Here is a 16472-nt window from a genome sequence, read left to right on the forward strand (position 1 = left end):
CCAAGAAAAAAGTGCATCAAGCTAACTCTTGTTAGGACCACCTTCCATCTGGAAACCAATGTCCTCATTGTGAAAGAACATGCAGATCAAGAATAGACCCTGCCCACTGTGATTTTTTTTAGTTGTTCTAATGTTTTGTTTTTATATTGTTTTGCTGCCTATTTACATTGGTTCTTTATTTTATGTTATTTCTTTGTTTTGATTTTCTGTTGTGTTTTTGTGTTATGTTGTGTTTACTGAATTGATGGGCATGGCCTCGTGTAAGCTGCCCTGGGTCCCCCTGGGGAGATGGTGGCAGGGTATAAATAAATTATTATTATTATTATTATTATTATTATTATTATTATTATTATTAGTCTCTTCAGTCATCTATGGACCCACTGCCCAGATCCTATGTTTAGAAGGCAATCATACTCAGCCACAAGTGATAGCCTATGATGACATGATGAACAGAAAAATTGTATTAAGCTGTTAAAACAAAGTTTTGATTATACATATTTGATATGCCGGATAACATAAGAGAGAGATAATTACTAGAGTCTGAATTTGTATCCAGTGGACCTTAAGTGCAATTAAATTATTCTCATACTGACATAACTGAACTAACAGAAGAGTCATCAAGTGGAAGGCTTAAATTGATATTTACAGTTTTAAAAGTGTTATTTCACAAAATCAAAGGATTTTCCCCAATGCCTTTCCTCCTCCCTTTTTTCCGTCATCTACATGTTGCTCAGGATAAAGATTGCTAAAATATGAAGTGAAATCTCCTGACTCCTTGTCTTGTGCTAAAGAAAACAGATGATATTTTCTCTACGTGATATCATTCATATTGTTTTCATTGATAAGGCTTTTGTTTCCTATTGATTCCTCTAGAGATTTTTGAAAGTTTTCAAAGAATTCATCATGTGTTGCTAGTGACAATGTGAGAGAAATTTTGAGTGCGGGCCTGGATTAAGCCCTTTAGAGACCCCAAGCACTTAAAATATTTTGTTGTTCCCAGATATATTTAATTCAAATTATAAGCAAAAATAAACTGTAAAATAAGAAAAATCATTTTGAAGTAAAACTAAATTTACAGAAAGATGGAAGATTATGTTTATTTTTGTATGCTTCCATTTTATTTTTACTTGAAAAGTTTCTCCTACTTTTTCTAATTTTAGTCTTTTATTGTGGAAACCTTTTTTTGTGGAACGTGGTTCAGCTGCCCCATTTCTTCCATGGTAAATCTGGAAATGGCAAATTTATGTGATGCCCTCTCCTCTTTATGCCCTAAGTACATGGGTATTTTTACTTAATAATTAATCCAACAACTCTGTGGACATTCTGCTTTCATAGTCTTCTTGACTACATGCTGTGTCCATCTCTAAGAATCAGGTTTGATAGATCAACTCTAAAAGTATCAGACTCTCCCCAGCTGTTTCAATGATACCAATCCTATCCAATAAATAAAATACAGGTTGATTACAGACTCACCCAAATGCTTGGAAACACACATTTAGATTAGGATTTGGGGGGGGGGGGGTTGCTGTTGGATTTTGGAATACCTTTATTGGCATATACATACATAATAACATATATTTTTGTGGATGAGAAAATTTTATGTACTTCAAACAATCACAAAGCAAAGGAGTCACTATCTCAGCCACCCATGTGGACAATTTTAGAATACTTCATATTGTGGAATTCCATACAAGGGATGCTCAGCCTTTAATATGATACAAGATATTCAGTATCCAAGATCTGATCTCCTGTTATTTAAATAAACGGTTTAAAAAGTACCTTTAAAAGAATGTATGCATATGTGTGTACAAAACTGACTAGGGCCATGGTGCTGAAAGAGATGTCACCTGACACTTTCTCCCCATGGCTACCACAGCTAGGTCTACTCAAGTGAGCTTGCACTGAATCCTGCTAGTCAGTCTCAACTAAAGTAGAATCAGCTACTGAATCTGCTATTCACTGGTGAATTAACACAGAGATAAATCCAAGTGATTCATCAGATGTCATTGTAGTTAAGATAAACAACAGGATTCAAGCCTATCTGTTTTATCTGTTGGTTTCATCTCACATATACAATAATAGTTTGGAACCTCAGGAAACTGTGTGTATACATAAAGATATTGTTTTAATTCTATAGTATTGGATTACGAGTATGTAAATCAACAAGAGATCTAATTGTAGTGATGCTTGTTGTGTGCCTTTAAGTCATGTCCAATTTATTGTGATCAAAAGGTGAACTTATTTGGAGGTTTTCAGGGACTGAGAGTGTGAGACTCATGGAAGGTCACCCAGTGGGTTTCCATGGTCAAGTGGGGAACTGAACCCTAGTCTCCAGAGGTATAGTCCAATTCTCAAACCACTATCACACATTGGTTCTCACCTTGTCTAGGTTAACCTGAGATCAGTGCCCACAGCAAATTGAACTCTAGGATGGATGGTAGCATGAATTTGATTCAGAAGTTTGATACGGATATAGTCTACAGGAGAACTATTTCACATCGTAGTTTGTTATTCCCTCTACAGATTCCTCATCCTGCTGTCAATAATAATAATAAAACTTTATTTATACTCCACCACCATCTCCCCAAGGGGACTCGGGGCGGCTAACATAAGGCCAAGCCCAACAATTACAACAAAGCAAAAAGAGTACATACAACAAATATAACATCAAATAAAATGTAAACAAAACAAAATAATACAAGATAAACACAAGGTATAAAATAGAATGACAAAAAATTATCATGTTTTGGTGGGTTATCACTAGAAATATGGCTGAGTAAAATATTCACTAACTTGCCTCCTAATATAGGCACTTCTTGGTGTCTGACAAAATTTTAGAACCCAAAAGGGATAGTAGGTTTCATTTACTGTTGACTTAGAAAGATCCTTCTTTATCTTCCAAAATCCTGCATTGTGCCATTCTGTACACAGAGTTTGAGGGAGGACAGGATGCCTGCCTTGTGAAAAAGGGCTGTGTCCTGCCAAAGCAAAGTGCTGCTGCAAAATGCAAAAGCAGTCTTTCAAAGATCAGCAGTAGTCTGAAACACACCAGCAGATGGAGTCTCTCCTATAGTTATGGGAAGAATAAACCATTCCAATGGTACGTAAAACATTGAATGTAGGAGAGCAATTTCTTTTTGGCACAATAATGTTGATCACTAATAGAAAGTAGTCTGTCCCATGTGCCTTTTATCAAGAATGAAAGCACTGCAATATGTCTGTAAATGTATATGTGTTTGCTTTTCTTACCCTTGCCACATGTACCCACAACATTGAACAAATTTCAGAGAGGGACAAAAGAGAAAACTGTCTTTGCTATCTTTTTTTACAAGCTATAAGAAGATGGTGCATATATTTCATTAAGAGCAACCCTAAATCTTTTGCCATATGTCAAATGCAAACCACAGCCTATTCTTGAAAATGCATGTCCATGCAAAGTCTCATTTGTAATGGTATGTTGGCTGCGACTCTAAAAAAAGGTAAGGCACAACTGTCTCCAAACCCTTCCTTCCTTTGCGATATCCTGTAAGCTAACATATGCTTCTTGATAAAATAGCATGGAGAATATGTACGTTCTAACATCTTGGAGATAGTACACATATTGTAAGCTCTCTATTCTCTTGTTAAACTAAAAGATACACATATCATTAACTTGATACCTTGAAAACACAGTTAAGAATATCTGCATTCTTGGTGTTGGTGGGATTTTTTTTTAAAAAAAAAACAGCGCTACGAAAATCCTCTGGGCTATTAATAATCTCTCTGCTGAGAAATCAAATACTGATGTCCCTCAAGATTATTTCCATAAAACTTGGACCAGTCATATCTGTGTTTGGAAACTTTTCACAGCTTGGAAACTTTTGTTCAATAACACAGTTTCTGTAAACAGGATGTTCCCCATAGGAGTGAGAAATATTCCACCTGCAATTTTATATTTATAGAATTATTCCAAATCATATATCAGAACCTTGGTATTCATCCTCTAGTGGAAATACAATGCAAACATGGAATAAATACTAGTATTCCAGGAAAGAAATACTTACTGGATACTGGATACTGTCATATGAATCTTGACTATTATTGTTGAATAAAGAGAGAAGCCTTTTAAATAGAGTCCATCTATACATGGAAAGTCCTTTGGTGTTATGAAGTCTACCATCAAGGGAGAGGGACGTTATTTTTTGTAACCATCCCATGCCACCTTCCTCACTATTGCAAAGGATTTCACCCTATGGATTAGGCCCATCCTATCTGACAGAACATATCTCCCCATATGATCCTGCCCAGACTCTAAAATCCACAGGAGTCCTTCTCCTAGTCTCATCACCTTCAAATATATGGTTGATGGGAACGTAAGCGAATGCCTTCTCAGTTACTGTCCTTGGACTTAGGAGCGCTATCCCTAAAGAGTCTAGAATTATCCCCATTTTCCTTGCTGCCTTTTTATTAGCAGGCTTTTAAGGAAAGAACTTGTTTTAAATTATATTATATAACTTTTATTAAAATGTATGTTATTAATATGGTTAATAGTTACATTTAGTTTTAATGTTGTCTTTTTTATTTTTACTGCCATCTTTTAAATAAATAAATAATAATAATAATAATAATAATAATAATAATAAATTTATACCCCGCCACCATCTCCCCAAAGGGACTTGGGGTGGCTTGCATGAGACCAAGCCCATCAAATACAATACAACAATGCATCCACAAACAAGCAAGCAAATAAAACAATACAAATAATACAAATGCAATAACACACAAAAGATTTAAAAACATTATGGCAGGGCCAGATGTAGATTAAATGTTTTTAAAACCCTGGGCGTGTATAGAGTAAGGTATGTCTAGGTATGGGGTTTTAAAAAAATGATATTGGGGGGGGGGGGGTCAATCCAACGGATAGATAAAGTGCTTCAGATAAGGTGCCTTGATGTAGTCTTGGATAAAAAAGTGGGATAGAAATAAAGCTGTTGCTGCTGATGACAACAAGAACAACAATAGCAGCAATGGACTTATCATTGAAAACATGAAAACACTGACATGTTTTTCAGCATTTGATTTCTATGCCTCATAACCATTCATTCCACAGTGAGAGGAATGGTTCCCATAACATTCTACCAAGAGACTAATTTAATTCCTTGTTGTTGATGTTCACAATAATCTCATTTCTTAACTTTTAACACTCTATATCTCAAGTTATAAAGAGTTGTTCTCAAGAGATTTGCCAGAATCTGGCCATTTCCCAAGAGAAATAGGAGTATTTGAGCAATCTGCTTCTAGAACTTGGCCATATAGCCTGAAAAACCTACAACAACCCAATCTGCTTTCCCTTCATCAATCAACAACCTTGTCACATGGCCACCAGAGTCATTCCATGTTGTCTCACATTGTCAATGCCCTACACCCCACTTCACCCCTTTGCAGATTTCCCTCATCCCATGGTGGGAAGCAAAGAGCACATGGCTTCCCCCATTGATTCTAACAACAATACAGGAAGCCTCCCATGTTGCCGTAGCACTGGTATGTGCGAGCTCTGCCCTCCTTCACCCACGGAGCTCCACCAGAGTCATTTGATGGCAGCCAGCAGGCTCTATGTGTGACCTGGGTTAAACTGCCTCACGCTGCCGATTTTAGCCCACGTAAAGAGGTCGCAAAATACCATGTATACAGTCAGTCCATTCATTTTCAAATAAAATAATGGCAAATGTTTGAAAATAAACTTGAGATGTTTTTAGAAATGGGGATCTTTCTCAGATTATATTCATGCTTGATATTAGTTATTTTAGTAATTACATCAATTAAATTACATTAATGTTTGATTAATTTATATTAATGGGCCATTACATTTTGGAAATACTTGGCTGTATGCAGTATGTAGCTTATACATTTATATGTACGTGTACTCTATATTGTAATTACTTAGGGAAAAAATCCAAGCCATTTTTCATGCATTCTTGTACATTGAATGTTCTGATGTAAGCAAAATAGTTGAAGAATCTCTTTGGAAGAATGTGAGAGTAACTAAAACCACAAAATCCATATAATAAAGGCATTTAGAGAGTGCCATGATTGGTCTTTAATATGTAATTTGTGGCTATGTTTTTAGGCATTTTATTTCTATGCCTCATAACCACAGACATATTAAATGCTACAGTATCACCCTCAACTTAATGAGAAACATTTATTACTGTAAATTGAACCACTGAAAATTGGATATACTGTATATGAAGCAAAGCTAAGACCTGATTTTCCTCCTTTTATTCAGTTTCTTATCCTTGTAATAGCTATGTATGAATTACTCAGCTATAACTTCAAGAAAGATATGATGTCATAATCAATACACCGAAATCCATAACAAAGGCTCTGGCGGTGCAACAGAGGTGCTTTCTTATCTTAATAATTTCATACCTTAAGTGCTGTCATCATATCTCCCTTTTCTCTTCTCCTTCATAAATTAAGCCCAGAGAAGTAACAGAATCTGACACCAGAACTACTGGGAAAGGCTTTATAGAGGTGGATGCACTCAAATTGCACATCAAGTAGGACATCCTGAAATATTCAGCTGCGTGGGTAATTCATCCTATAAGGTATGTGAGCCTAGTGGTATACAGTTTAATTCAAAGGATGAGAGGGAGGGAGAAACCAGAGACCATGTATATTTTCCTTGCCATTCAAATGTCACTGCTCCTCTTTTTTGATAGTGATGCACTTCTCAACCTCTTCTTATGATGAAATTATCTCCCAGTGCTGCAACGTTTTCTTAAGAGTTGAAATCTCACTTTATGCTAATAACTGCTAACTGTTCAAGGACACAGGCTCACTATCATATTTATCAGTTAATATCAAAGCATTCGGTGGAGAGGCACACATTATGGAAACATCCATCACTGAGCAGAACTGATTTATGTGTTGGTAAATTCATTTTGCTGCAGGGATGGGTAAGGCTGTTGTCCTATAAGATCTATATAAAAAACAGAAGAGCAAAGGAGCAATTTCTCCAGTCACAGTGTTTACATGGTGAGATAATGCTGACTTCTATGAGGCCTTCCACAGAGCCCTATATTCCAGAATATCAAAGCACAATATCTGCTTTGAACTGGGTTATCTGAGTCCACACTCAGATAATGTGAGAATTTCTGCCTTAATATTCTGGGATATAGGGCTGTGTAGAAGGGCCTTTCAGTACAAAAGTGAGTGAAACATGCTTAGTGCAGAACTTGGAAAAGTTCCTTTTTTGGACAACCACTCTCAGAATCTGAGTGATTTTGCTGAGTGGAGGATTATGGGAGTATTTTTTCAGACTCTGCACTCGGTGAGTTTTATGAAGCTACTGGAGTAAGGATGTGAAAATATTTTTAAGCACTGGTTGAAAAACATGTTTTTGGATGTTAAGAAACTGATGAGAAGAGTCCTGGACTGCTGAGAATATTCACAGTTCAGAACTTATTTCGTACAACATTAGTACATGGTTGTTTTGCACAGAATTCAGTATATTATGCGCAGGAAACATCCTTTTATCTGTGGGAAATAATATTTCAACACCGAAATATTAATTCTTGCAAAGAAAATGCTGTTTTATGTGCAAATCAAAATATACAAGTTTTACACCAAATAAATCCCCATTACAGTATTTTCTGCAAGGAAAAGCTAATTTGTGTACAAAAAAACTCACATGAGATTTCTTTTATATATTCATTCCTGAATTGTAAATCATAAAATGTATCATTGTATGGACATTATGTACACAAAGTCATCCCTGCAGACTGTCTGCCAGCGAAACCACAGCTAAACCATACTCCTACCAGCCTAGACATTTGGGGATCTTGGGGAATACAATTTAAGTACTATGAAGGATTCCCAAAAGGGAGGGTAATCCTTGTATGCGATCCTCACTCTTGGAGGGAGATGAAATCTCCCTGCCCAACTGAAGAGTGCCAACCACCAGGCCAACAAGGAGGAAGAGGTGCATGATAGGAACATTAAGCCTAGAATCTTCTTTTGGCCTTATGCTAGAGGCGTGGTTCCCAACGTTTAGTCTTCCAGCTGTTTGGGACTTCATCTCCCAGAAACCTTAGCTATCTGGGCCTATTCAGGGAGCTGAAGTTCAAAAGACCTGAAGGATCAAAGGCTGGGAACCAGATTGCTACAGTAATGGGTGGTTAACATGGGCAAAATTATTGTTTCCATTGATGCATATGAAGTTATCTTTTCATCAGAGTGTGCAGTGGCTGCCAGATGTTACAGGCCAAAGCAATGACATGTGGTTGCCCAAAGAAAACTCTCTGGCACTGGCACCCCCTGGCCAATGTTGTCTTCCCTCACTAGCACTCATCACCCTTTGAAAGTGTGCTTTATGATATTTGTATAGAATCCTAGCCCTAATCACCACGTCCCTGAACTTTTATAGTTTTTAGGAGGCAGAGACAGAGACATTGTTTTCTGTTTGCTTGTCAAAGTGTATGAGTGTAAAAAATAAAGGAGGGATGAAAAAAGCTTTGTGTGTGTGAGGGGAGGTGTTAATAGGAAGAGAAAGGGTTTGTATGAAAAATAAGGTGAAAGGCTCTGTGCATATTTGTATGTAAAGGGGTACATGATACACTGGTCCCAGACATGCCCATAAATCATCCCATTGAGGTGCAGGGGACAAAACGATGACTCAAAAACCTAAGCTATGCTCATTTTGGAATTTGAACATCCTGCCAGCATGGTGTAGAAATATCAGTGTTAGATGGTGATTCTGGAGACAAGGCTTCATATCTGCACTCAACCATGGAAAACCACTGGGTGATCTTGACCTCAGAAAAAGGCAGATGTAAACCCTCTCTGGACACACCTTGCCATGAAAACTCCATGACAGGGTCACCACAAGTTAGAGATGCTTTAAAGGCACACAACAACAACTCCAAGGTTGGAGAATGTGTAGTCCCCTAGATCAGTGGTTCTCAAACTGTGGATCCCTAGGTATTTTGGCGTACAACTCCCAGAAAGCCCAGCCAGTCTACCAGCTGTTAGGATTTGGGGGAATTCAAAGCCAAAAACATCTGGAGACTCACAGGTTAAGAACCACTGCTCTAGATGTTGCTGATTTATACCTTCCATGAGCCCCAATTAACATTACCAATGGTAAGGCAGCTTGAGAATTACTACATAAGTACATCTTCCAGAACCAGACATTTCCCATCCCTGCCTACTCAAACGAATGTGAATTTCGTCTCAGAAAAAAGCTACACTGCCAGCATTCAGTCTGTGGGGTTCACCTTTAATTTTTCGATCTGCTGATGTATGCAAGAGTTCCTTTTGGAAGCATGGCTTCTTGTGACAAGCTTGATAGTTCAACAGCTATACAATACAGGTGTTTAGAAAGGCTGCTTTCCCATTCTGAACTAGCTGTCCTTGACAAGTATGTTCAGTGGAAGATAAAGATTAAGAAGGAGTTGATTGGTTTTTGACCTCACCAAATTACCTTTCCTGAGTTCAGGGAAATCTATATTCTCTCTCTCTTTGAGATGGTAGATAAACCTACAGCCGCTGGAAAGGTTGGGGAAGGAGTTCTAACTTGCCCCTCTCCTCCTTTATTAATCCAACTCCATTTTTCTTCTCATTTAATTGTAATTTCAGATCTAGTCAGTCAATGAATGATTTTAATATTTGCATTCTCAGTGAAAGGAAAACACAAATAAGCATTTGGGAAAAAGTTATTCTTTTTAGATATGCAAAATCTGACCTGTATTTAGAGGGGAGAAAAAACACTCTGCTCAAAAACACCTTCAGGAGACAAGAGCTTATGCATGGTGACAGTCGGCTGTAACTAAATTCTCCATCTCCTCAGTTGTAAACAGGCTTTATTTAGAAAATAACCCATGGATCTCCTTTCTCATGACAATGAACTGTGGTTGAGGTAAAGTATTAGGAATATCTTTACACTTGTATGTATGTATTTGTATGCATGTGTGTTTTGATAGCAATTTGCATCATATATAGCATATGATTTGCTTCCCTCCTTTAAAAGAAATGTGTCGGGGGGGGGGGGTGTACATGTGTTAGGAATATCACTTAAGTAATTATCATTGTAGCACTTATAAGGCACGTAAGAATGGGAATTAAATTCCCTTGGCAGATTAAAAATAGAAGGCAGCTTTGAACTTGTGAACCTCCTTTAATGTAATCCAGCTCCATGCCAAAAAACACTCTGAAAGGCACCACATGAGCAAGTGAAAATTAAAACTACTAAACTGTTTGTAGCAAAAACAAAACAAGTGCCTTTGGGGCTTTCAGCCAATTTTCCCTGCAAAAAAATGGTATATTCCCATTACTGCAAGTGCAAAAAAGGTAGAAAGCATGTCAGAAAAATATTTATATCATCATCACCGGCAAATACAAAGGTTTGCTTTTTTCTGGTAGTGGTGAACTGCAATGGACACCTTAAATTTCCCAATGTGGCTGCGAGATTAGAGAGCAACCTTGGGTTCAACACTTGCCTGGGTGAGTGAATGAAGGATTTGATTCACCTGTGTACTTGCTCCCTTGGCGCTATGGGGCCCCCCTTGGAAGCCAGCCATGTGAAGCCCTGCAGCTGAAAATTTTTTCACCACATAACAGTCGTCCCCACATAGTAGTCACACCTCCTTTTTTCATCCAAAAGTGGAGGGTGCAACTATTACATGGTAAAATACAGTACTGTGTATACCTGAGTGTAAGCCGAACCAAATATAAGCCGAGGCACCTATTTTTTCCATAAAAAAATTGAAAAAACATATTGACTTGAGTATAAGCCGAGAGTGGGAAATGCAGCAGCTACTGGTAAATTTCAAAATAAAAATAGATACCAATACAATTACATTAATTGAGGCATCAGGAGGTTCAAAGTTTTAAAATATTTACATAAAACTGTAATTTAAAATAAGACTGCCCAACTCTGAATTAAATCATTATTCTAACCTTCTTCAATGTAAATGTGCTTATGTATCCTTCCAATAATAATAAAGAGAGAAAAATAATATATATAATAATAATAAGAAGTAAAATAATGGAAATGTAATAACAGTAATAATAGAGTGAAATAATAAATGTAATAATAACAATAATGAAGGAAAATAATAAATACAATAAAATAGAATAAAATGATAAATGTAATAATAATAATAATAATAATAATTAATAAATAGAGTTAAATAATAATAGTAACAACAACAACAACAGAGTAAAATAATAAATAACATTGACTCGAGTATAAGCCAGGGGACTTTTTGAGCCTGAAAAAGGGCTGAAAAATTAGGCTTATACTCGAGTATATACCGTATGCATGCTTATGGCACACTTCCAAGATCAGACCAAGATCAGGCAGGTTAATTTTTTTATTCAGACATTAAAGAAAGAAAGTTTTAAAGAATGAGCCAAGGGTGTTGTATAGTATACTAATTATTTTAAGTTTTATTAGTTTTATGAGATTTTAACTGATTTGCTTTTAAAATTGTGGGTTTTATTTTAATATCTATATGTTGTAGGCTTTAGATTGTGTTGTTTTTAATGTTACGAGCCATTCTGAGTTTTGTTTAAGAGAAAAAAACGGAGATATAAATAATAACAACAGCCTTTAGTTTCTGTCTTTCTGTCTGTCTGTTTCTGTTTCTTTCTGGGACCCCTTCCTCACAGCTGAATAAAATCCCACATTTTCTGCTTTGAACTGGGATATATGGCAGTGTGGACTCAGATAATCCAGTTCAAATCAGAAAATGTGGGATTTTCTGCCTTGATATTTTGGGTTGTGTGGAAGGGCCCTGGATCTACACTGCCATATATATATGGCGATGTAGATGATATGGCAGTGTAGATGAGGCCCCTGACTCTTTTTATGTTTTTGACTGTCGTTATTCTGTCTCTTGGGCTCTGTCTCTCTCTGTTTCTGTGTTTTGTCTGCATGTCTCTCTGCCTATGTCTGTCTCTGTTTTGCCTTCCAGTCTGCCTTTGTTTGGTCTGTCTGGCTACCTGTTCTCTCTGACTTTCACTCTCGCTGACTCTCTGACATACACTTTCTCTTTCCCATATCTTTCCCTCCTGATGTTGGTAAGGGTTTGGGACAGTTTCTTAGAAAGCTTAAATAAAATAGGGATAAAGAGATTAAATTATTCAGTATTTGTGCTCAGATGCCTTCTATACCAGATATGCTTCTACCACCTTGTCATGCAGGGCTAAATTCAATGGCATGCACCAATTTAGCCCCAGTCACCCACCAAGCCAACAGGCTCCCATCACATGGCACCATGCCAGCTCTGTGGGTGAAGGAGGGTGTAGCTGGCACATGCTGTCAGCAGGGCAATACAGGAGGGCTCCCATATTACCACTGCAATACATGGGGGGAAGCTTATGATTTCCCTCAACTGGAGCCAGGCGATGTGGAGCTTTGGGCACCAGATTATCCACACCCCTCTATGAAGCAAAACAGCAGCCATTTGATGAGGTTGCTAGTCAGTTACAACTTTCCTATTTTAAACTTGAACTCTCATGAGGTTCTGCATATTTAAATATGTAACCAACACTTTTAGACAAGTCACAGTCAGACGGGACACAAGGAAGCCAATCATGATGATGGCACCTGATCCACGACTAGCACAGCAAACTCCCAAAATAAATCGTTTTTAGAATTCATTTTATGAGAAGTCATAAGATCAACTTGAACCTAATGTTTACTTTTAAAAAATCAATTCAGGCAAATCAACACAATTCAGTTCTGGGAAGACAAGGCAGTCACAACATTTCTTGAAATAATCTACGCCTGGATCTATACTGCCTATGGTCCAGGATCAGATCCCAGATTATGTGATTTCAACTGGATTATATGGTCTACACTGGCACATATGCAGATAATCTAGGATCAGATCCTGGGATTTAGGTCAGTGTGGAAGAGGCCTAAGAGGTAGGGAAATTATATCCAGATATCCAGAAAATCTTAAATGAAAAAAGAGAAGCAGCTAACAAGTCCCCCAGTCTTGGGTAACTAAAGCATTGCTTCCTCTCATAGAAACCTCCCTGATTATTAAAGCTGTATTTGGCTGGATCTACACTGCCCTATATCCCAGGATGTAATCCCATGCAGAGTTATAATGATTGTGGATCAACTGTAACATTTGTTAGATAATTGATTTGTTTCATCTTTCCTTCCTCACTCACACCATAAAAAGCAATTCCAGTTTTGCAAACCTATAGCTTCCCCCAAAACATGAATCAAATCTGCTTTGTATTTTACCCCATTACTTGAATGTTTTTAAAAACATTCAGGAACTATAATTTTAGCATCATCCGAAGTATTGTACATGTGCATGCCTGTGTGCATATTTGATCCCTGGTTAATCTGACATTAAGTAGTGAAGTGGTCTCTGATAAGAGGGAGGAAATCAGCATAACGTCATGTTCAGTGTGAATGTCAGATGTCAAACAAAGCCAAGAACTACTTGAATGCTAAAGATATAGACTCATTGCCCAAAATAATCTGATTCCCGATTAGAACTGCATCTGAATGCCGCTGTAAGTGTCCAGACAGCAACTGAGAAAGAATTCTTGCCTGCTTGAGGCAAGTTTGAATGTTGCAATTGGCCACCTTTTTCCCACCCTGGACATCCCACAGATATATAAATCTCACTTGCCCAGTTTCCAACAAACCTCACAACCTCTGAGGATGCCTGCCATAGATGTGGGTGAAACGTCAGGAGAGAATCTTCTGGAACAGGGCCAGACAGCCCAGAAAACTCACTGCAACCCAGTGATTCCAGCCATGAAAGCCTTCAAGAACACATGGAAGAGAATTGCTGGCACTGATAAATGATAAGTTCCTGCTGGATGATTGGGGATCAAATTATAGGAAATATATTTAGAGTAGGAACCTGGGCCCAAACAAGTGAAATAACCGGAGAGATGCAGTAGAGCATCATCACTGTGCTTATTTCAACTACCCTACTATGAAAAGCTCAACCTTTTAGTGCAGAAAATGAGTGCCAGATATCAGCAAATGAAGCAACTGTCTAGATTAACACCCTGAACTCCTTTGATATGAAAAAATAAAGTCATCACATTCACAAAACTATTCCAGCCTGTAATATTATAATCATTCCATGCTGATGGTACTTCTAAGAACTGAACATGTTGTATACCTGCACAAATTAAAGTCAACACATATACCATTGGGAGTGGAATAAATGGATCATTTAATTGGTGAATTATGCAGAGTGCTGGGTTCAATAAGAGACACTTCAGGTTAAATTAAACTAACCTTCTTTTGTAAAATATTTATAGCTAGCCTCCATTACGCAAATTCCAGGGTGCTCTACAAAATCCATTAAAACAATAGTTTAGATACAGTGCAAAAATCCAGAAAAATGCATCAGTATGCCATTTATTAAAATTAGCAAATGCTTAGCCAAACAAGTAAATGTTTAAGAAGCTCTGAACTACAATCAAGATAGGGACTTGTCATGCTATAGCATTAAAGTTCAAACTGAACATTTTTTTGTGGGTGAAACAAATTTAAAAGCAACCTAACACCACTGAATATCAGTCAAAATTTCCAAATCTTCACTGTAATCCTAATTGTAAACCACTAAGCTGTTGGTTTATATTAGTGATAGCTGATCATACTTCTTTATTTTCAGCATGTCTATTTTTGTAAAGACTGCAACTTGGTAATGGTCTTTAAATACATGTTGTAGTCAAGGGGGAGGCTGTCTTGCCTATGGCTTCTGATTATCTTGTGAGCCAATTAGCCAAGATGGCACAATAAGCGGCAGTGATATCATTGAAGGAAATGATGAATGTATAATGTAACATTATAGGGGTGAAATCCTCAGCCTGGAGGCAAACAACATCTGCCTAACATGACAGACATGAAGTACTATCACTGGCCAATATTTTCCAAGGTGAATCATAAAGAAAATATACAAATGTAGATGGGATTGCAGTGACCACCTAATGCTAAGCAAATAAACCATCTGAAAAATCACAGCATTCCACTATCCAATGAAAACTCACTAATAAAAACCGCAGCAAGTTTCAATGTTGAGTTTCAGAATCACTTACGCTTTGCATAGGCTATGGCCATGAATTATGTAAAACTAAAATATATATAGACAAGACATATCTGTCTGTACACGCACACACAAATTTATGTGAACATGCATATGTGCATACAGATAAAAATGGGATGTGCCTACACTGCAAAATTATATTATTTTAACTTTTACATCCTGTGACTGTCTGCTGGCAAGAGACTCCGAATTCTCTGCCAAAGAGCTGTAATGTCTCACCAAACTATAGACCCAAGGAGTCTGTAGGAAATAGCCATGGTAATTAAAGTGGGAGTGAAATATTCCTGGACAGACACCTGAAAATGCAGATCATTGAAAACCATATTGAAACAGAATCATAGAGTCACTAGAGCCCATGAGGGCCATCCAGGCCAACCTCTTGACATGTAGGAACACCCAATAAAAGCATCCATGGCAGATTGCCATCCACCTCCTGCATAAAAACCTCCAGGGAAAGAGACTCCAGGACGTTTCACGCAGCACCAAAGAAATGGGAGAGACTGGGTTAAAAGGGGGGGGGGTGGCTAAATGACATTGCTGGAAAATCTGCACTGAATCAGAGCAACGCAGTCCAAACACGGAATAAAGAAGTCCTGTTTTATCCTGGTTCTGGCTAGGAAATGACCATTTTTGCATGACTGTCTATCCCTGCAGTCAAGCAAAATGTGAGAACCCCCCCCCCCCCCCATGTAAGTCTGTTTTAAAGAAGCCCAAAACAGCTGATCAGCTGTTCGAGCTGTCACAGAGACACAGCTGATTTCCAGTTGACTTAAACGGAGCAGGAAGGAGAGCCATTGGAGATCTCTGAAAATCTTAAAGTTTCTAAACTTAAATATAGCATGAAAACACAATTGGGAAAGAGAAATCTGGGGGAAGCTTTCTTAGAAAAATACCTCCGTTATGCGCTGATCCTCATATGCACACATAGAAATCTCTTCATATTTTATATTAAGATAATTCCATTGGAAAACCTACCAAATCCCTAGAGAGGATATATATTTTTAGTCATATGTGGATAAATGAAAATACAGGCACAGGAGTCATGCTGTATGTAGTGTTATTGCACTGTCCCAAAACCACCCACACCACAAACAAAGTCACATTTCAACCTCCGCAGCTCTTTTCAATCCCCATCAAATCTTCATATGTTTTGGGTTAGATCAGTACAGAACCATAAACAGTACCTTTCAGTAATGCCTAACTTCTTTCTGGTTGAAAGCTTTAAATATTAACTTAAGCTGCCACTTGAGCTGGCATGGAAATGACAGCTGCTTTTAAATAAATGTTTAACACTCAAGAATTTTAAATCCCTAAGACAAGTGTGTGTGTGTATGTTCCATTGTGCTTATTCTGTGTGATATAATAGAATGCATCTCAGCCTAAGGTTTACTTCTAACA

General features: G+C 37.6%; 1 protein-coding gene across 2 annotated transcripts in view; it reads right to left on the reverse strand.

The window, feature by feature from the left end:
• The window catches only part of XIRP2 (xin actin binding repeat containing 2), a 104131-nt gene that overhangs the window by 69376 nt on the left and 18283 nt on the right, over window positions 1–16472 (reverse strand). The gene's annotated exons all lie outside the window — the stretch shown is intronic.

The sequence above is a fragment of the Anolis sagrei genome, chromosome 1, assembly GCF_037176765.1.
Source record: "Anolis sagrei isolate rAnoSag1 chromosome 1, rAnoSag1.mat, whole genome shotgun sequence".
In the NCBI taxonomy this organism is placed as follows: Eukaryota; Metazoa; Chordata; class Lepidosauria; order Squamata; family Dactyloidae; genus Anolis; species Anolis sagrei.